Source organism: Mirounga angustirostris, unplaced genomic scaffold (assembly GCF_029215605.1).
Source record: "Mirounga angustirostris isolate CCGP_5_RB_7025 unplaced genomic scaffold, mMirAng1.0.hap1 SCAF_8, whole genome shotgun sequence".
In the NCBI taxonomy this organism is placed as follows: Eukaryota; Metazoa; Chordata; class Mammalia; order Carnivora; family Phocidae; genus Mirounga; species Mirounga angustirostris.
The window spans coordinates 12615786-12638005 of NW_026991716.1; the positions used below are offsets into that span (position 1 = coordinate 12615786).

General features: G+C 45.0%; 1 protein-coding gene across 7 annotated transcripts in view; it reads right to left on the bottom strand.

Moving 5' to 3' along the window:
- JARID2 (jumonji and AT-rich interaction domain containing 2) overlaps positions 1 to 22220 on the bottom strand; it is a 260030-nt gene that overhangs the window by 141772 nt on the left and 96038 nt on the right. The gene's annotated exons all lie outside the window — the stretch shown is intronic.

Consider the following 22220-nt stretch of genomic DNA (forward strand, 5'->3'; position numbering starts at 1 on the left):
CCATTCACCACTGGTATCCCAGCACTTAGGGCCTGCCTGACAGAGTAAGAGCTCAACAGGTATTTCAGGAAAAACAGACTCAAGTTCAAGCTCACTCTTCCCACTACTTTTCCCCACATTTGGCCTGCCGGTCCCTAACCTTACAAACATCCAGGGTGTTTAAGTGGAGTGCAGTGCCGGAAATCCTACAGTTTCCTTGACTCAAGTCACCGCTACCCCCCATAAAACACTCCCCAGAGTGATAATCCAAAAAGTCTACCCTCTCTCATTCTCAAGCAGTAAGCTTGTCAACGTACCGGAGACCCCATCCTGCAACCACCTAGTGCCCTGCCAAGAAAACAGCACCCATCTAGAAATCCACATGGTCTCCTAGGGCCCAAACCTGATGACCCAGTCACAGTCCCTTACCTTAAACTAAATACTGACCAATTCCTTCGCAAAACACCTGGACATTTGTTTTTCCTCTCCCACCACATCCACACAGGCTCCCCCGTCCTCTAGAATCCTCCAGGATTCTTTTTTTTTTTTTTTAAAAGATTTTATTTATTTATTTGACAGAGAGAGATAGCGAGAGCAGGAACACAAGCAGGGGGAGTGGGAGAGGGAGAAGCAGGCTTCCCACCAAACAGGGAGCTCCATGTGGGACTTGATCCCAGGACTCTGGGATCATGACCTGAGCCGAAGGCAGACGCTTAACGACTGAGCCACCCAGGCGCCCCCTCCAGGATTCTTGCATGCTCTTTTCCCTGCACCCTCTATATTCAATTACACGTTCCCAAATCACGATTTTCAAAATCTCATAGTCCACTCGTGCCTCAGTGTTCAAAATTCCTAATGATCCCCTTTGACCTTCCCTAGACCCCTTCAGGCACAGGGAATCTCCCTTTTCGTCAGAACGGATCCTGCCAGATTTGACAGCAAGGGGACTGAACAGGCAGGCAGGGAAGGGAGAGTTCCTTTCTTGGCTTCCTCTGGGATGCTTCCCCAGACACAAGTACCCAATCCATTCTGGTTTACTGGTCAGCTTAATAAAGGAAGGCCCAGGCTGAGCTGCAGCCAGAGAGAGAGGAACCCAGCAGCTTAATTCTGATGCAAATTCAGTCGCCCAGATTGTGTGTCCAGTTCTTTTTATGCCATCTCCTTAAAGACTTTTTTTTTTTTTTTAAAGCTATTGCCATCGGGGCATCACTAAGACCTCTACGTTTTTACATGTTCATCAAATTATTGGGCAAGTGCAATTCAAGCCCCAGACAACGTACCACCCTCCCTCATTCCCATCCCCTAATTTCTTAAGCTGTATTTCCCCAGCTTCAAAACATACGCTTTGCAAATACTGCCATATAAGAATATCTGGGCGTGTAGGGCGGCTGGGCAGCTCAGTGGGTTAAGTGACTGCCTTCAGCTCAGGTCATTATCCTGGAGCGGGGAGCCTGCTTCTCCCTGACCCTCCCCCCTCTCATTCTCTCTCTCAAATAAATAAAATATTAAAAAGAAAAAAAAAGTACCTGGGTGTGCTGGCAGGATTTAAAAAAAAAAAAGAAAAAAACAGGAAAATCATCACACAGATCTAGATTCACTTTGCCATTCTGACTGCTAAAAACCACTTTCTCTGGCAAGTGGAAAATTAAGTATTAAGACCTTTTAAAAAGCAAAGGTGACAGGGTTTTCTTTTCATTTGAAAAACGTTTGCCATTCTTTGAAATAACGGGAGAGTCTTATCAAAAATGGCAGCTGGTCAGGAATTAAACTTGAATGCTTATGGTCATCGTCTTATTTGTTAAGAGAAAAAGAACACAGCATAACCCTAGGGTGCGCCAAGTTTGGGAACAGACATGCACGGAAATGGAGTGCCAGGCCAGCACATGAAGATACTGCACTCCTTGTGGCAGACAGCACCAACTAAGAATTCTCCAAAACTCACATCCAGGTTAGAGATTAAAAAGCTTGCTACCACCTCCTTTCGGCTTAAAATGGAGTGGAAAAGGAAGTAATCACAAAACTTTTTTTTTTTTTAAAGAGGTGAGTTTCAATGTCTTGCCCAAGGTCAGGCAGCTGGAGAACATGGAACTAGCATGTGTGGTCAATGGGTCCACACGACGCAGCAGGTGCCCAAAGCAAAGTTTCAAAACTCGGAAATTCATTCTTAAAGAGAAAATGTCAAACCTGTAACTCACGTGAACTCCTAACTAAATGAAAGCAAAATTAAAATTACTCATTTCAAGAGGTGAATGGAAATATTATATGGGGGGAAAAAAACACACCAAAAAAACCAACCCAGGACCACTCATGAGCAGCACTGGCTGGAGATTAGTAAAAGAACAGGAGGGGGCGCCTGGGTGGCTCAGTCGTTAAGCGTCTGCCTTTGGCTCAGGTCATGATCCCAGGGTCCTGGGATCGAGCCCCGCATCGGGCTCCCTGCTCGGCGGGAAGCCTGCTTCTCCCTCTCCCACTCCCCCTGCTTGTGTTCCCTCTCTGGCTGTCTTTCTCTCTGTCAAATAAATAAAATCTTTAAAAAAAAAAAAAAGAACAGGAGGGAGGGGGATTTTCTCTTACTGGTCTCTGCAGCTACCTCATGTAATTGGAAGAACACCGGTTCTAAGGTCATCTCTCAAGACATCTTTATGCAATCTGTCCGTGTCTCAGTGTTTGTTATGGTTTTAAATTCAGGCCATCTTGATTGAGGAGAGGGAAAACGAGGATGGAAATGCATGGGTTCAAAAACAAAACAGAAAAACCTTTTCTAACAATTACAACTACTTGCAAATGAAAAAGGGCCCATCCAATGGAAGATCCTTAATTTCCTATCACTTGTCAGCAAACTACATCAGAGACTCATGCATCACAGGTAGAATGACCAAGTAATTTATCATACCAACCAAGGGCATCGTTAATAATGATGCAGGAACGACTGGTGGAAACCGGGACATAGGTCAACCAACCAATTATACGAGATGTCCCTTCCAGCAGATACGAAACCATTAAGAAAGAAAGGTCTAATACACCAGAGATCATTTTTAACCACACCATCCAAGAAAAATAAAGCCAACATCCAAGACATACTAGGAATACAGTGTGACACACACCTGTGTTTTAAATTGAAATCCAGAACCTCCCCACTGAGGTTTTAAAGGTCAATCTGCTGGGGGGCGGAGGGGGGGGTGGAAATCCCTTGGGACAGGCACAATTAAAGATGGCATTACATTCCCCAGAAAATACTCATGCTTCCACCAGGAGGGGGCATAGGAAATCAGATGTTCTTCGCAGCCTCCTGTAATTTCAACAAGCAGATGTGGAGGGGGGGGGGGGGGCGCGTGGCACAGAGAATGTTCATATTCAAAGGTAGGGAGACCTCCTACCATGAAACCTCTGTATTGTAGCTTATACAAGTGCTAAGACAAACGACTGTATGTCTGGATCACAGGAACCACTGGGAGTTAACCAACACCACCACCATGTGCATATAGCCTCTCTCTATGCACCTTGCCAAGGCTCTGGGAATGGAAGAATTTGTGACTTTCTACTCCTTTTAAAATGAAAAGGGAGTGCCATGGCCCAATTCCAATGCTCAACCCGACTCTAAGTTGGATTAACAAGAAATAAGCACCTCATGGAGAGGAGGAGAATGGGAGGGGGGAGGGGATCTGGCAGGTGCACTAAGCCGACGACAACGAGTAACGAGGCAAAATTTGGAAGACTGGGTTCGTGAGGGAGACAGGGGAGAAAATGGATAGCGCTTTCCTCATTCCAGGGGAAAAAAATGGAACCCTCCCCATGAATGCGTTTTCTTTTCACAAGTTCTGCATATACCTGTTAAGTCATTCTGCTTAATACAATGTGTTGCTGTCTGAAATGCTGGCCTCTTCCATCAAGTATGAGAAGAGAACAATGAAAACATCCAAAGAAAAAGGGGGGAGGGGGGTGAGGCTGTCTTCATTCTTGACATGGATTCCACATAAACAAGGACTTACAGAGCCAAAAATAAATGAGAAAATATTGGAAAATGTGAGCGGTATAACTCAGGCTAAAACTTTATCTATTTCTTCCCTTTTCACAAAATAATCACGTCTTCTCCATTACAAACCTCCATTTCTCAAATCAACTTGATGCTAATCCATTCTTATTTTTAATTCCGTGAAATGGATCAACGGTCAATGCTGACAATATCAAAGAATATTCGGGGGAATATTCACATCTAGAAAGATGACAAGCGGCCAGGAAACCAGAGACTTGGTGAACTTGTGAATGATGGTGCTCTGCCTTGACTTTAAAAATTTTCCTCAGACAGACATGCTTCCTGGGATAAAGTAAACGGCCTGAAAATGCTTATGCAAGGAGAGTTTTACTTCTTCCAAACTCCCATTAAATAATGTGTACTTAATCTTTGATTACAGCCTATTTAAAAAAAAAAAAAGCCACAGCTGAAATTGGATTAAGAACTTCTGCTGAAAACGATTTATTGCGTAACACACAACACTGACAGCCTGATTCTCCGGCCACCAACTGAGCCTTTATAAAAATCTACTGGGCAACTGCCAAGTCAGCTCTTTTGCGTCTGAGCATGTCACATTGCTGTTGTCAAGACAGCGGCGGCATGGGCTGCGACATCCCCAAGTTCATGGTTAAGGAGTACAGTCAGGGAACCGTCCACCCTCCCATGGCTCTTCATCTGACAGTTTGGGGTTTTGACATGGTCAGAGAGGCCCAGGATCTAGAGCAGGATTACCTCCAAGAATCCAGCAGGAATCTGGGTTGACCATCTACCTCCAAGTGTAGGGAAATGGGGAAAGCAATAAAAATCAAGTTACAAAGAAATGCTTGACCGGTGTCTTCGAAAACACAAGCAGGATGAAAGACTCGGCATCAGCAGTGCCAACGGGGTGAGTAGACAAGGACTTCATTTGGAAATAAGTTACTAACGAGTAGGTTCCCAAAGGAATTCTAACCGGTTTGGATCTTTTCATCATCAAAGCCTTTTTAATGTGAAGAATACACCCCACCCCTCCCCAAAATTCCCCAAATGGCACTAACCAACAGAGTAGCCACCAGCTACACATGGCTATTCAGGATTAACTTAATTAGAACTAAAAATTACGTTCCAAGTTGCACGAGACACATTTCAAGGACTCAACAGCCACATGTCTCCCTACAGAATGTGTCCATCATGATCATCATCATTGGAAGTTCCCATGGCCAACACGGTTCTAGAGCATCCATTTGTGTTTCATTGGACAGGTTTTCAAAGACTGGGTGCCACTTCCTGCTGCGTAGGAAGAATCTCATATCCCTGAGATTCTTCAAAATAGGTAGCTTTGTGCTCTGTTTAGCAGGAAAATTCTATAATATTAAGTACTTTGCACAAGAATCCGAGTCTAAAAATTACAGATACCCATACAGTGCTCAGGAGAATGGCTGCAATCCTCTCTGCTACACCCGGCCTTTCAGTTTTGCAGGGGACGTAGAGGAATTCTGGGGATTAGGTGTAAGACTTTCCAGTATACAAGGAAGCCCTGAAGACACACCACTTTTGTATGCCTTCAAATCATTTTCCAAGGAATTTCTCCCACAAAATAAATCCTCCAGGAGGGACGCCTGGGTGGCTCAACTGGCTGAGCGTCCAACTCTTGATTTCAGCCCAGGTCATGATCTCAGGGTCCTGGGATGGAGCCCCGCGTCAGGCTCTGAGCTCACCTTGGGGATTCTCGCCCTCTCCCCTACACACACACACACACACACACACACACACACACACACGTGCGCTCTCTCGCAGGCTCTGAGCTCAGCTTGGAGATTCTCGCCCTCTCCCCTACACACACACACACACACACACACACACACACACCATGCGCTCTCTCTAAAATAAATAAATCTTTAAAAGCCAGGATTAAGACTAGACAAAATCCAGTCCTCCACCAGCCAGTTTCCACGCACCAACAGAATGACCTAAAACCACTGAGATTGATTGCTGCCCCACCTCCTGCCAGGACCAGTCAAGGTTATGAGCCTCTGAGCCATGGTGGGCGAGGTAGGGCAACTTTTACACTTCTGTTTCTTCCCTGAGGCCCTAGGACACTGTTGGGAACATTCTAGGAGTTCGATCAATAGCTGACTGGTTTGCTGGCTGTTTTGGCTCAGCAGTGACGCTATCCAGGGAATAAGTTTAAGTTATGCACCTGCCCAGGAGACCAACTGACCACCATGCTACATCATAAGCCATTAGGTTTATTTTTGGCCTTTTTATGAAAACTTGTCAAGTTACCATAAAGCATAAAAATAAACCCTGCCCTTGGACTGAAGGTAAATGGACACTCTGCCACATTCACTCCAATACATTTTTTTACCCCCCCTTTCCCACCCCCTCCAGCCCTCTGAAGAGGGAACGACCTGGAATTGCTCTGCGCTCTGCCGTTATAGGGACGGGTCTCCAGAAACCATTTTCACGTCTGCTTCCGCCTCCATGAGGAAGTGTAGACCACGATGTGGCAGGCCACATCCTATGTGTTTCTTGCACATAGTCCCCTCCCCGTTTTACGACTCGCCTACAAAGTGCAAATGACCAACCTTGGGCACAGAGGTGTTAAGACAGACCCCACCCTAATTAGTCGGTGTTGAGTCCAGGTCTGAGTCCGGAGTACCTGCCGTGTGCCCTGTTTCTTTGTGCTCCCAACACGGAGCAGGTGGTCTAACACACACTACACTACATATTCGAAACCATTTCCTAGGAGTGAACACTTAGAAACAGATGGAAACCAAAACCGCAGCCTCGAGGTAAGAGGGACCTGGACTCCAATTCTAGAACTGTTTCCCCCTGTGTATTAGAGTGATGGCCAACTTTAGCATCCCTGAGAAACCTCCACAAGGCTTGACAACTGCCCCCCATATGGGCCCCACCTTCACAGTGGCTCCCAGGTGATGCTGACACTCCTGGCCTGGGGACCACACACTTTTGAGAATCACAGGCGCACGCTAGCCTTGCGGTGGGTCGGACTCCCACCCTGCCTAGGAAAATGGTTCTCACTGCCATGAAAAGCACGGTAATTGCCAAATCTAATGCAAACTTTCTATCGGCAACCTGATTCCCCCACTGGCTTTCCTATTTCCTGTCCCCCGACCACTTTTAACTAGGATTTTTCTGCCCTTCCCAATCTGTAATATCTTAATACCCATGACTACTAATGCTTTTTCTTGACAATCTCCTCCCTCCTCTCCCCTGCCCCCACCTCTTTGTGGGATTCTACCTCAATTGCACCTCCTACAGACCTCCTGGCTACCCATGATTTGAAATCCTAAAGCAGGACTTGGCACCTTTTCATTCACCTCCACTCCCTAAGTCCAGGTATAACGCTATTTGTCTTTCTAGTCCTCAGATACAGACTTAAAACACACTCTCCTCTCCCCTCTTACAGAGGAAACCTTCCAAAATGACTGCTACCAACCAATCCCTAGTCCCGCCATCCTCCACACAGTTTTTCTCTTAAAAAAAAAAACACACAGCAACATGAGTTACTCTGGAAAAACCATCAATCCATGTCACTCCTTCCCCTACACCAAAGCCTTCCATGGCTCCCCAGTGGTTCCTACAAGGTAAATTTCCAAATTTCTTAGCATGGCCTACAAAAATTTCTTTATAATCAACCCAACTTACCTTCTAGGCTGTAATTTCCCCACAACTCTCAATTACCACCCCCCCCATGACAATCTCAACAAGAGGTGACAGCTCTCTCATCTTGCATCTGCATCTCAAAAGGAATTCCAGGAAACCTGAGTACTGGTGTTTATTAACTAAATAATCATCGTGACTTCAGTAATTCCACAGAAAATAAAGAACAGACTTTCTAAATGCACCAATAAGAGTCCATTCTCAATTCATTTTCATAGCAATACTTTGGCACCAAGAAACACAGTCAACTGGACTCAACAGTCAATTAGACTCAATTTACCACCTATGGCTGTTTCAGTTTTACCCACAGCTCTTGGGTTTTGTATCACATAGAACGCATGATTCTGTGTTGACCAGGACCCTCTGTACAAGATAACAATGGTTTTCAAACAGACAGATTTCCTACAAGTTAATCTAGTCCTAGTCCAGTAACAAGATATAACTCGATCACAATTTCACATTGGTTTGCAGGTCATCATTATTATTTTTTTTTTAAGATTTTATTTATTTATTCGACAGAGAGCGAGCGAGAGCAGGAACACAAGCAGGGAGAGTGGGAGAGGGAGAAGCAGGCTTCCCACCGAGCAGGGAGCCCGATGTGGGACTCGATCCCAGGACCCTGGGATCATGACCTGAGCCGAAGGCAGACGCTTAACGACTGAGCCACCCAGGCACCCTCATCATTATTTCTGCCACCTAAACAAAACTGGAATCCTTCCGTAGCTCCTGCATCCAAGCCAGTTCTAATATTGCTCCTTTTGTGCAGGACAAGATTTCCTGCCGTTATTCAGCTCTATAAAACCTGACGTACCGGCATATGGGATCAATAAAGGGATTCATGCTCACCTATAGGTTGACAAAGCTCCCCGAATGTCACAAGGGCTGACCCCCACAAAGGGGACACTGAATGCATACAATCTGATTTTAAAGCAAGGCTGTTAGGGAAAGCAAATATGGCTAACTGGAAGCAAAGTCATGATTCTTCCTCTGCTGACATTTCACAGTGATAAGAGAAAACCCATGTTATAAGTAACGTGGATCTAAGTGGAAGCTTACCATGTACACTTCAGGCAGGATGTGTGAAAGAATAAAGCAGAAGCAGGCAGAGGACAATTTCACTCTCAATGGGAAACCACTGGAGAGTTTTGAGCAAAGAAGGAATAATTTGATTTACATGTTGTAAAAGTTTCCCACAGGCTGCTCTGTGGAGAATAAACCATGGCGGGGTGGGCTGGGTGCGAAGGCAAGCAGGGAGAGAAGGCTTCAGCCACTGCCCGCCCAGGGGGTGAGGACCAGAGTGGTAAAGTGGCTACCGCCACTGGTCACATTCTGGCAACATTTAGAAGGCAGAACCAACTTGGTGCTTATCTAGAGTGTGTGAGAAAGGGGGGAGTCAAAGATAAACTCCAAAATGTTTCATCTCTGTAAATGGGAGTCACCTCTGAGGGGAAAAGGAAGGCACTTCTGAGAAGAGTGCTCTGGAACAGAGAAAAGGGAGGAACCAGAGTTTCATTTTTAGACTTCCTAGTCTCAGTAACCTATAACCTGCCCTAGAAGAGAGGTAAGAGTTCAGGCCATGGGTCAGAACTAGAGAGATGAATATAACCCAGGAGTTTAAACACCAAATTTCTTTTTTTTTTTTTTTAAAGATTTTATTTATTTATTTGAGAGAGAGAGAATGAGAGACAGGGAGCATGAGAGGGAGGAGGGTCAGAGGGAGAAGCAGACTCCCCGCCGAGCAGGGACCCCAATGCGGGACTCGATCCCGGGACTCCGGGATCATGACCCGAGCCAAAGGCAGATGCTTAGCTGACTGAGCTACCCAGGCGCCCCAATATTGTTACAATATTAATGACTATGTACCCAATGAAGCAAGCGAGAGAGAAACAGCATGAGAGAGGAGAGGGTCAGAGGGAGAAGCAGGCTCCCCGCTGAGCCGGGAGCCCGATGTGGGACTTGATCCCGGGACTCCAGGATCATGACCTGAGCCAAAGGCAGTCGCTTAACCAACTGAGCCACCCAGGCGCCCCCCAAATTTCTTGTACCCTGTTTTACTGAAGGGCAGAAAATGCAGTTTACCCGTCCATATGAAAGTTAGGAATGAAGTCAAATAAAGGGCTGGCTAACCTGGACGAGTCATTTTACGGCTATGAAGGTTTTTGGAGCCTTAGGAATAACAGTGCTTTAAAATAGTGAGTGAAGGCAGAGGGGGTGAGAATGGGAGGAAGAAAACGGAGGTTTCACATACTCAAGAGTCATTCTATAAAAACCCACTTGCCACCATGGCCCTAATTCACCAGTGATGGCAGGTCAATAATGGGGCAGTGATCGATACAGGAGACACAGGGGCTCATCAGCCGGTGCTGTTAAGAAAATTCTATTCCGCCGTGTGAAGTCCTAAATAAAATCAATCTCTGTCACACACCCCAAAACATCCCTTCTTCTATTTAGGATTCCCATGCAAATAAGAAAAAGGACAAACATCCACCCCTAAACAGAGACAGGCAACCAAGGAGACACTGGCCAGAGGCCTGGGCTCACAGGTAGTGAAAATACAGTCACAAGATGCCCGTCCGGCAACACCAGGACTACGCAGTGAGGTTTTCAAGAGGTCACAAAACAAAGATTTGTGTGGAGATCCAAATTACAACCTGTTCCCCCTCAAGTGAACTGAGGAAGCATCCAGAGCAGCTCCTTCTGGATGCGACTGGCCGGACCCACAAAGAAAAGCCACTGGGGACAGAAGGGCAGAACAGTACAAAATCCAAAAGGCGCAAACCCTAAGACCTGGAGGAAGAATACAGAAAACAATGCCTGGTAAGTAATGAGCATCTTTATTTTACCAATTGCCAGGAGTCACAGCCCACTGCCACACCTGTTCTGTGCTTCCTCTGTGGATTCCTCCTTCAGTGAGCCTCCAACCCCTGAAGCAAAGATTCTCACCTTAAAAAAACTCCTTTACTGGGTTGACCAAAAAAAACCATATTCTTTTCTTCCTAGTAAGTGAGTCTTTCTCATCTCCGTTGCTGAGGACTAGTGCTCAGGTTTGCGCAGCCCCGGAAGCTCTTCTCTAGAATGCTACCTGTCAAGCTTGGCTGCCTTGGAAACCCCCCTGGGGAGCTTTATAAAGCACAAGCCTCACCCCCATTCTGACTTAACTGTTCGGGGTTGTGGCATGTGCCCCGAGATTTTGATAAAACCAGATTCACACCTCTAGAACTCAGTCCTGGGACCATCCATCTACTGACACTCCTGCCCTTGGTCAAAAGCAGTCTCACCCCACTAAAGGTTCTATATTCTTTACAAACTGCCCAACATCAACCCTTATATACATTAGGAGTTTCAGTAATTGTTGAGCAAATGAAGCTAAGAAAACAAAAAGAAACTCATGTAAACAAGGAAACCAGAGAACTATTTAAATAGATACCCAGAATGTCCTAATACACTTTTTACTGTTTTTACAGAAATTCTAGATCATCAAGATTGCAGTATTCTCTGAAATAGAGAAAAAAAAAGTTTTAGCAGATACTCAAGCTTTCGTTCCTTGAAACATAAACCGAGCACCCATTAGCTTGAAGGAAGTGAATCGAACGGCTATAAACTACTCAAAGTTTCCAGAGTTCCCACTGAATGAGGGAAACCCTGCATGTCTGAGTCAGATGGGTTCTAGTCTGCCAATAATAAATACAAAAATAACATCTCAGTACAAGTATCAGGAAACCAGCTTAGGACTGCTCTCGGATTTAATTCTACCAGGAGGGACAGATTTGAAATGCAAATGATCTCTGACCCAATATCCCATCATAGGGAATGAAGCTAAACTAAGGTCAATTTACTAGAAGGAGGGGAAGAAAAAAAAAAAAAGCCTCCACATGTTCTTTGAGTTTTTCTTCTCACTTATCCAAAACTCAAGGTACTGCCAAATAACCCCAGTCCCCAAGCTACCTGAAGGACACAGGTGAAGCTTCCATTTCTCTTAGTGTGCAGTCAGCGCAGGTTCAGGCTCTACATTCTGGGAAATCTCCTGCCTGCCCTTAACCTGTAATTCCACTTTTGTCTCCAGAGAGAACTCAGTGGCCTGCCGGCTCTCTTTTTGTTCCGAACATTCCCCAGTTATCAGGACAACTCTCAAAAAAGACTTTCTCTAACCGTGCACGCATACAAGAGAAAATAGATCTTGTCCTTCCAACAGGATAGTAATGGCCAGATTTTATCCCTAACACTGATGTAAAACTCGGCGGGGCAGAGGGGAGTCCTATACAAAACACACAAAAATTTTTAATGGCCAGTCGGGGTTCGACAAACTTTTCAGACCATTTTACAAAAGCCCTGACCTCAAAGAAAACACTTTGCAGCGTTAACATACATGCCCACACAAAGAAACACAGCAGGCGCTTCCCAAGGGCCAAAATAAAATGCTCTCTAGTAATTACCATAAATAGAAAAGGAGACGGGCTTCCTGAGTCAGAGTACAGAGTACAAGAAAAACCACCAGCAACAAAAACATCATAAACAAAATTACATGGCCAACAATAAACCAGGAGGAAGGCGGAATTGCTTCTCAGTGAGATGCAAAGAAACACATCTGGAAAAGGCTTCAACAAGAGGACACGTCCATGAGCCTGCAGAGAGAACTGTGAGGGCTGAACATGCTACCTTCCTTAAATACAGAAGCAGAATGCAACGCCCATTCATTTTCTTTGGTACAAACAGAAAAGTTTCTGAAAAATCCAACGAATAAACTACAGCTTAATATTTGAGAAAAGACTTCTCATTACTCTGGGCATTTACTATTTCCCCTAAATTTGGTACGATTTCCCAAACAATTCCCACTTCCTGATTTTTTTTTTTTTTGAAAATCAATAAAGAAAATCAGAAATCTTCCCTTTAAAGAAAAACAGCCTAAGAAGCTCTCAAATGAGCCTGTGAGGCAGTTGGCCATCAGATCAACCACACTAGCTCCCACGGTGATTATGAGGTTATCAGTTTGAAATTATGATTCAAGTTCATGGACATGTACTGTACAAATCATATCCAAAATGAACCTGTGATTAAAGAGAAGCAGCACAGAAAATACCAATGAGTGAAGAGCATAAAAATAAGTCTGTACATTTGCCTCGTAATTCTCACTAGCCTATAAACTGTATTCATCCAACCAAGAATTGTTCTATTATGAAAACGGGTATCTTCATCACTGCAAAATCCAGTGTTCTCTCTGCTTACCATATATGCTGGCCAGCCTTTTTTTTTTTTTTTTAAGATTTGAGAGAGAGAGAGAAAAGGGGAGCGGCAGAGAGAGAGAGAGTCCGAAGAGGACTCTGCACTAAGCGCAGAGCCCAATGCGGGGCTCGATCTCAGGACCCTGAGATCGTAACATGAGCTGAAATCAAGAATCAGTGGCTTAATCGACTGAGCAACCCAGGCGCCCCTTCCGGGAAGCCTTCTAAGAGATTTACATGAAATAATGCATTGCTGAGGTAACAGGCAGATTGGCCAAGGCAGAGCCTGCCGCCTGGCTCCAGCAAACCTACCTCAGGACATTCTGGGGACGCTCTCACCAATGATGATCTTTCACTTTGTTCAAAGCCTTTCTGCTCAGTGCAAACGGGAGTCTGGAGCCTTCTCTCTTATCTTAACTTCTAAGAAAACCCTGAAAACTATACACCTTAAAATGATTGAAATGGTGAATTTTCTATCATGTGAACTTTACCTCAACAACAACAAAAAGAACTTAGGATGTTAAATTTGCTAATCTCAAAACAAATTCTACTTAAAATTACTTTGCGATACTGAACATAAATACGGAGGTAACTAGTATTTTATTCCATGTGAAAGTTTTAGAAATAATGTTACTGGCAAACGGGGTTTGAGTTTAAATAATTTTTTTTTAAAGATTTTATTTATTTGAGAGAGAGAAAGCACATGAGAGGGGGGAGGGTCAGAGGGAGAAGCAGGCTCCCCGCCGAGCAGGGAGCCCGATGCGGGACTCGATCCCGGGATTCCAGGATCATGACCTGAGCCGAAGGCAGTCGCTTAACCAACTGAGCCACCCAGGCACCCCAAACGGGGTTTGAGTTTAAAAAGGCTTGTAAAATCATCCGTGAGTATTCAAAACAAAACCATAATCACTTTTTACCAAGTAAAAATTTAATTTTTCAATACAAAATATACCATTAATATTGCAGCTTAAGTGAACCAAAACACGAGCTTATTTTGGTTTTATGTTAACTAGCAACTTCCACCAATGTATCATTGAAATTAAAAAAAAAAGTCAATAAGATATATAGGGAGGCAGTTCCTTTATAATTCATACTACTTTCGGAGACCCACAAACTTCCTCTTCACAAAGGGCAGGACAGGGCTATGTGGGATTTGCTCCCCTCTAGAACCAGAGCCATTGCCTGGCCAACAGGAGTGATCAAATCTACAGGAAGGGAAGGAGCCAGAAAGATTCCTGTCATTCACTGACAGAATGGTCTCAACCAACATTCTTGACTTTCAGTACTTCTTACTTTGCATCTCCACTGAGGTCTGCAGCCCATCTCCTAAATACTCTTTTAGCACTTGTTTCTCCCATAATTCCTGTCCTCTGGATCTTCCCTTATCACAGTATTGCTCAAATACCACCTTTTTAATGAACTTTTTAAGATTTTTATTTACTTGAGGTTGCGCGAGTGAGCATGCATGCACACACACACACGCACACGTGAGCAGGGGGGAGGGACAGAGAGGGAGAAGCAGATTCCTGCTGAGCACCAAGCCTGAGGTGGGCTCCATCCCAGGACCCCGAGATCAAGACCTGAGCCGGAATCAAGAGCCAGACGCTTAACCAACTGTGCCACCCAGGCACCCCTCAAATACCACCTTTTCAAACAAAGTCTTCTCAGACCATCCTACCACACAATCTAATAACTGCTTCAACTTTCTTCACAGGACTTCTCCCCCATAAAATTCTCATTTGGCAGAGGCTGGAGTATATGGCTTTCCAAATTACCAGCTGAATTCCGTCCGTAATGTAGCAAAATCCGTGTGTAGCATTCAGTAGATAGGTGACCCCTGGACAACACGGGTTTGAACTGCGTGGGTCCAACTTACACATGGACGTTTGCAATAAGCACAGTACAGGGTAAATGCGTTTTCCTTAGGATTTTCTTGACATTTTCTTTGCTCAGGCTTACTTTATTGTAAGGACGCAGTATTTACTAACATAACATACAAAATACGTGTTAATCAATTTTATGTTACCAGGAAGGCTTCCAGCCAGTAGTAAGCTATTAATAATTAAGTTTTGAGGGAGTCAAGAATCATATACAGATTTTCAACAGCTCAGGGGGGGCGGTGCCCCTAACCTCCAAGTTGTTCAAGGGTCAACTGTATTCAAATCATGATTCTCTGGGGTGAAAACAGCTGTGTTGGTTTTTTGCCATAAAAAAATAAGGGTCAAAGGGATAAGTTAAGTCACGTAGCTAACAAAGTCAAGCATGAATCCTCACCTCCCTATAAACATCACACAACCTGGAGCCACTTACAAGCTGTGTGATCTTACGGACTAACCTCACCAGTCTGGGCCCAAACTAATGCCAACTGCGTACTTCTCTTTCCCGCTACCTCTGAGCCTCCTAGCTCTGCTTTTATAAGGATCCTTGTGATGCCACAGGGTCCACCTGGATAACCCAGGCTAACATCCCCATCTGAAGATCCTTAACGTAATCACACTGGCAAAGTACCTTTTATACCACGTAGGAGGACAGGTTCCAGGGATTAGGACCTGGATCTATCAGGGGCCTTTACGCAGCCTACCAGAAAGTACATGCTGGTATCTTCGAATCTGAGGAAGAGAACAGTTGCTGCAGACAAAATACTCGTCACTGCTGAGCACCACCTTGCACACCCTGGGATGTGTCAGGACAGAGCTGAATACCACCTTAAGCGCTCCAGCAGGACGTTTCAGGAACATGCCTGGCAGAATTTTTTCCCCGTTTGTTTTTCTTTTTAAGTATAGACATACAATCAGTTCCTAATAAAGCAAGAACACCTGAATGGGGCAACAATAGAGGGTGGAACCTCTTAGGCTCATCCAGAACTACCATCTCTCAGAGCTTACACTCTGTTTCCCTAGAAACAGCAAAGTAATTGAGTGTTTCAATTGAAAAGGCTTTTTTTTTTTCTGCATTGACATCAGGGTGGGTAGGGGAGGAGTGAACTGGCTGAAGGGTTTTACTATTGTTTTGACTTCTCGATAAAGAGGAACACGGAATGCACATTAGGAGCTGGATCATTTAGTGTTGCAAGGTCTTCCCTTCTATGAATTTTGTTAATTTACCTGTATCGAATGTCATTGTATTTGGAGATCAGAAGTTTATATTTTTTATTTTACTATTCAAAAAGAGCCCTTCCTGAGTAATGACTTTTATCTTTTTCCTAAATAGACACCACCCAACTGCTCTTCTCAAAACTAGCACTAAAGTAGCAATTTAAATAAAGAAGATATGAATGTGTTGAAAATTTCTCAGGATGACAGGAATTAATCTCAAGATTTCTACTAAGACACAGAAGTGGATAATAAACACATGAAAATAAGCTTTGACAGCATTAGTCATGAGGGAATTCCAGCTCAAAACCACAGTGAGATACCACTTCATACCCAGTACGATGGCTGTAATCAGACAGACAGACAATAATAAGTGTTGGCAGGGACGCAGAGAAACTGGATCCCTCCTACATCGTGGTAGTAATGAAAACTGGCGCAGTGGTGTCGAGAAAACAGTCTGGCTCATTCCTCAGAAGGTTTGGGAGTCAGCATAGGACCCAGCAATTCCACTCCAAGTACATACACCTGGGACAGGTGAACAAAACGGCCACAATGAAGCCTGCCGCGAACGTTCACAGCAGCATTATTTGTGATGGCCCACACATGGAGACAACTCTCATGTGCATTTAACTCATAAAACTTATTCCTCTAATAAGTGCGCATCCAAATGAGTGCTTCCTGCACCGGGAACCTGGGCTCAGGAGCACATCTGGAAAGGAAAACGTCGGAGCTGCATGCTACCTTTCCACGGCTCTGCCACCTGGAAACGCACCATCCGTCGTCTGTTCCCTACGTGATAGGACCACCGGGGAACATTCAGACAACCTCGCGTTCGCAGCAGGTTAAGGGAGAGAAAGGGGAGAGCTGAGGAGGGGGAAGGAAGGAGATACAGCAGTCTCCTCCATCCGGCCCACACAGGGCCGCCCCTCACCATTTCGCCCATTCCAGAATAGGCGAGAGGCAGGTGCGTGACTCCTCGGGGCTGCTTCTTTGGGAGGCGACATCTGAGCCAAGGAAAAAAAACGGCTCGCCTACAGGGACAGTGCACGTGTTACTAGGAAACCATGCACAGAGAGGGGACAGTGTGACATGAATGTGGGGGAAGGGGGTGGGGGGGAGAATCTAAAGAGAGTTTCTTGTCAACGACTCAAAGAGCTGTACTTGTTAAAACCTACAGCCTCCCAGGAATCACAGCTAAGCATGACTGCTCAGATTCACAGCAGCCTTTAATGTTTTCTGTTATAAAGAATTACACGTCAATAAATTAATTTGAGTCTAAGAAACAAACAGGGTTTCAGGGGAGGAAGGCGGCGGCGGAGGGGGGGGGGGTGATGCTGGGGAAGACGAGCCAGCAGTGAGGACAAGGAAGGTGCCTGGCCTCTGAGGAGCCGGAGGGCAGAGCAGCAGTTCCTCTGCTGTATCTGAGAGACACGAGGCAAACTGCTCATGGAAAAAGAAAAAGAAAAAGAAAAATCAACACAGGCTGCAAATACCTCCTGGCCTGAGACTGGGCACAGAAATTCTCCTTTAAACGAGCACAGATACGGGAGTCTAGGCTCCTTCTGATCAACTCTCCAGCCAAGCCCCAAATGAGCTCGTACAGAGAAATTTCCTGAGATGTGATCAGCAGAGGGAAGGGGGGTGGGGGGGAGAAAGCCTGCAAGAAGCACCAGGGAAAGTGACTCAGGCGGTCTCTCTCCCTGCCAAACGAAGCAGCTACTGATGCCAACACATCCCATTTATAACGCTGCACAAAAGCGTGTGCGCAGAGGGACCACACAGCGACTTTTCAGAAGCCTGGAATAACTTCCAAGTTTAACGCATAAAGTCACTTCTTTAAAAAAAAAAAAATCAGCAAATATAAAAGTCCCGGTGAATAAGACTGGCTTCCAGAAAAGAGCTGCTTCTCAGAGGCTACAGTGTTCACCAGGCCTGCGGGACACAAAAGCACCTCCTTCTATTGCGAGAACTCTGCACGCTTGCACCAGAACGTACGTATGAGGACAGCGTGGCCTAGAAGGCCGGAGTAATGGTCAGAAAGCTTGTTTGCACTCTACTGGGAAGACGACAGATGAAAACCCAGACCTCCCGCTTCATTACCAATGATGTCTTTTCATGGCGCTCCACTGGCCCGTGCTTCTGGAAAGCAAGATTTTCTCTGGCAGATTCACACGACTCTCCCCACCTGGTAGCTAGTCGTGGGAGCAAAACAGGGCCTCTGCCCAAACTCCACGAGCCTTTCCCCTAGTCAACTCAGATCCGCCTTTCAAGTGTTGACTGAACTTGTCTCTTTGCCTCAGAAAAGTCCTTCTCTTCCAACTGTTAGAATCGTAGCATGCTGTTCACCTCTTAGAGCAAAATGCTTCCCCAGACATCCCCAAAAATGATTTGTTCCCACACTAGACATGAAGCTCCCTGAGGTGAGCTCTTAAGTCTTCATGGGAAGCAACATCCTCTTCCTTCACCAAAAAGGTAAACTTCAAGTAATGGTGTCGACGAATATGAAAGCATTCTATTTATACCTAACACTAACTAACACACTCCTGTCAGTCAAGGGTGACACCATCCCTTAGTCGTGCAAGATACCAGCTTTATTTGCTTTCCATTTTCTTTCTTTAGGTTCAATTTCTCCTGCCTTCAGGTGCGCTGCAATAGGCCATCCTGGTGGACCTACCAGAACCTCATCTACTGGGGGGCCACCTTTCTTATTTAAGGTCCTGTAAAACACCTGCTGGTTGTTTTGCATGAAAAACAAAATTTTGGCCACAACAACAACTTGTTTCGTGAATATAAAATTTGCAGCCTGCTGCTTTCATTTCTATGCCTTTGTTTGCTCCAAATAACTTTACAGTATGATCTGGCGTTGAGATGAAGTCTTCACTTCATCTCAATTATGGGAAGACCCAACAATGCCTATCACTTGACGGAAGGAATGGCAATATGAACCACGGTGACCAAATTCACTCACGCTCAGGCTATGGAAACCATGTCACAGATACCACCCGGATTATTTCTTATTTTAGGCTTTTTAAAAATACGAAAACCAAGTACATCTTAGGGTCAACAAAATATGACAATTACTGAGCACCACTGGTCAGGAGCACCAACATTCCCCCATTGCCTGTATGGTCTCCATGTTATGTGTCAGGGATATCTCGTAGGCAGACACGTAACTAAATAACACATTTAACTAAATAACACATTTCCAGATAGAAATAATGAGAAACTGAGTGAGCTAGACCAGAAGACCTGTGGTCAGCCTTCATCATGAATACAGCAAAATGCAGAGGGGTCACTTCTGGTGCCTGGCTAATACACTACACAAAACAGAAAAGGCAGTCATAAATCATGGTCGCTCCAGCCCATTCTGCAGTCTTAGGGTAATCTGCCTCTGCTCACACCTACAGTTTGCTCTGTCTCCGCCAAATCCTGGTCCTGAGTCAGAACAGATGCTGTGTGTCCACAGACTGGAATAAAGAAGTCCAGCAGTCTTACCCAACGCTTAGCTCTCAGATATAGCGGGCCCAGTAACCACCTGCAAACCAATTTCTAACTTTCATTGTGTGATGCATGGATGATAGAAGGTCACTAAAATGAAAAGTGACCAGATGTGACATCTGTGACAGGAGATCAGGGGTCAAAGTGTGAGAAGAAACTTCATCATCAAAAACACAGTTAAGGGTGCCTGGGTGGCTCAGTTGGTTAAGCGACTGCCTTCGGCTCAGGTCATGATCCTGGAGTCCCGGGATCGAGTCCCACATCGGCTCCCTGCTCGGCGGGGGGTCTGCTTCTCCCTCTGATCCTCTTCCCTCTTGTGCTCTCTCTCTGTCTCTCATTCTCTCTCTCTCAAATAAATAAATAAAAATCTTAAAAAAAGCACAGTTAAGGGGCGCCTGGGTGACTCAGTCGGTTAAGCATCTGCCTTCAGCTCAGGTCATGATCCCAGGGTCCCGAGTTGGGCTCCTTGCTCAGCGGGGAGCCTGCTTCTCCCTCTGCCTGCAGCTCCCCCTGCTTGTGTTCGCAAGCTTGCGCTCTCTCTCTGACAAATAAAATCTTAAAAAAAAATCTTAAACACACATACACACACAGAGTCGCATGGTGTTTGCCCTGTCTCCAAAACACAACAGGCAAGGATTTTAACTAGAAAAGATGCCTGTATGTGTTCAGATGAAGGGCAGAATGAGAAATTGCCATTTGGGATCCACTGTATCTTTGGTGGCTTTCCCTCACTGTCACAGATGGAGACAACACTGCAACCTGCGGAAGGTTCTGGAACTAGGGGGAGGTCAGTGTTTCCTCTCACTCAGACCTCCCTCGACCGTATCCCTTCCCTTTTGTTTCAGTGCTTCTTCAGAACAACTCACGTCTGGCGAGCCCAAACCCACGAAAGGATCTTTTGTCAAAAGTGCAATTATCAAGCTGCCTTTGCCAAAACCCAATCCCACTTCTAAAACAGTGCTCTTTAATTTGTGCTCTATCTCCAGACTGAGCAAGGAGCCCAAAACAACCCTGGAAATAGAAGTGGGAATTTTCCAACCTGGAAATAGTTCTGACTGAAACCTTCTCTCTACCCATTCTCTTTGGAATAACCCAGTTGGGCCTACTTCACTCACATGCGCCGAATTAGGACACATAATGCGGTTGTGGCAGTGCATGGAGACACTAAAAATTTACCCGCCCACAAAATTCCATTCTCAGATGGAACATCTTTGTTCGGCATCTTCCATCACGAAAAGGAAGTCACCATCTTGGATTAGAGAACAAAAGCTAAAATAGCAATTAGGTCCTTCAGAACTCCCCAGTACAAATCTACCCCATCACCCACAGACGAGCTACAACCTCGGGGATGGCGTTTTTCTTTTCTTTTTCAAAGAAAAGTGGTAAGTCAAAAGGCGAGTTCACCTTACAGAATGGTCTAAGGAATCTTACTGAAAATGTTTTCCATCCCTAATGCACACCCTGTTAACTTAGGGGAAAAAAACCTTCGACTGTGTCCCAGAGTTCCTCTCGAGGCCTTAATTAAGGAATCTTCAACTTGCAGCCTGAGACGGTATACTATCTCCTGCCTCTTCCTCAGAAATAATCACTTTTATCCACTTAATTGGCTTGACTCCCCCCCCCCCAAGTACCCACCCAAAGAGGCAGTAAATAAGTAAATGCTGAAAACCTCAGCAGTAAAGCATATTCTGGTGGGCTCTTCCCACCCCATCCTCCAGGGACAGCTGCTTCTCATCTAGCTGTACTCCGTTCCTGTCTGCAAATGCTTGCTTTCTACCCTCTAATGGTTTCAATGAAGAATAAAGGTTAACTCTGACTTTGACATTTTTATACTTGAGAAGAAAGCAACAGCAGATCTCTCTGCCCTCCCAAGTATAACTAAAAAGAAAGAAAATCCACTAGTTAACATCTGGAACAAAATACTAAATCAAATTAAAATGTTAAGCCACTTCTGTGAGCTTATGAAAAGTTGGAAGCAGTCAATGGAAGTTTCCAAAATACATTTTAGAAAACACTACGATAGCCCCTTCCCCCCTAATAATCTGCTATAATGAAGATTCAGAGAAAACAGCACACTTGAGAGAAATAATGAAATCTCCTTGTCCTATAAAGTGGATTTCAAGCCACTACCAAAAACATACAGTGTAAATTGTTCAGCCCCAAAGAGAATTATATTTTTTACAAAGTCAGTGTAATTGGTGACAAACATCCCATTCTTCGTCTCATGTTTATCCACATCTTCAAACATAAAACATTATGCAATATGCCCGGGGATCTACAACACATAACGGGAACTGAACCATTTCTCATAAATGCTCACCAGCCACTTGAGTGATCAGGGAAGGCAAAATGGATTCTGAAGGCTCAGAAGGTGAAACTACTTAGAAGAATGCTTGCTAACTTAAAATAAAACCACCATTTCTCTTGTGAGCAAGCACAGGCCCTTCTCCCTTTCCACACACCCCTCCCAGATTTTCATTAAAAACTTTGCATTATAAGGGCCCCTGAGTGGCTCAGTGGGTTAAGCATCTACCTTCAGCTCAGGTCATGGTCCCAGGGTCCTAGGATGGAGCCCTATATCGGGCTCCCTACTCAGGTGGGGGCCTGCTTCTCCCCCTTCCTCTGCCCCTTAACCCTGCTCGTGCACGCTCTCTCTTGCTCATTCTCTCTCTCTCTCTCAAATAAATAAATAAGATCTTTAAAAAATAAAAATCATTTTTTAAAAAAACTTGCGTTATATCAACATATTCCCTT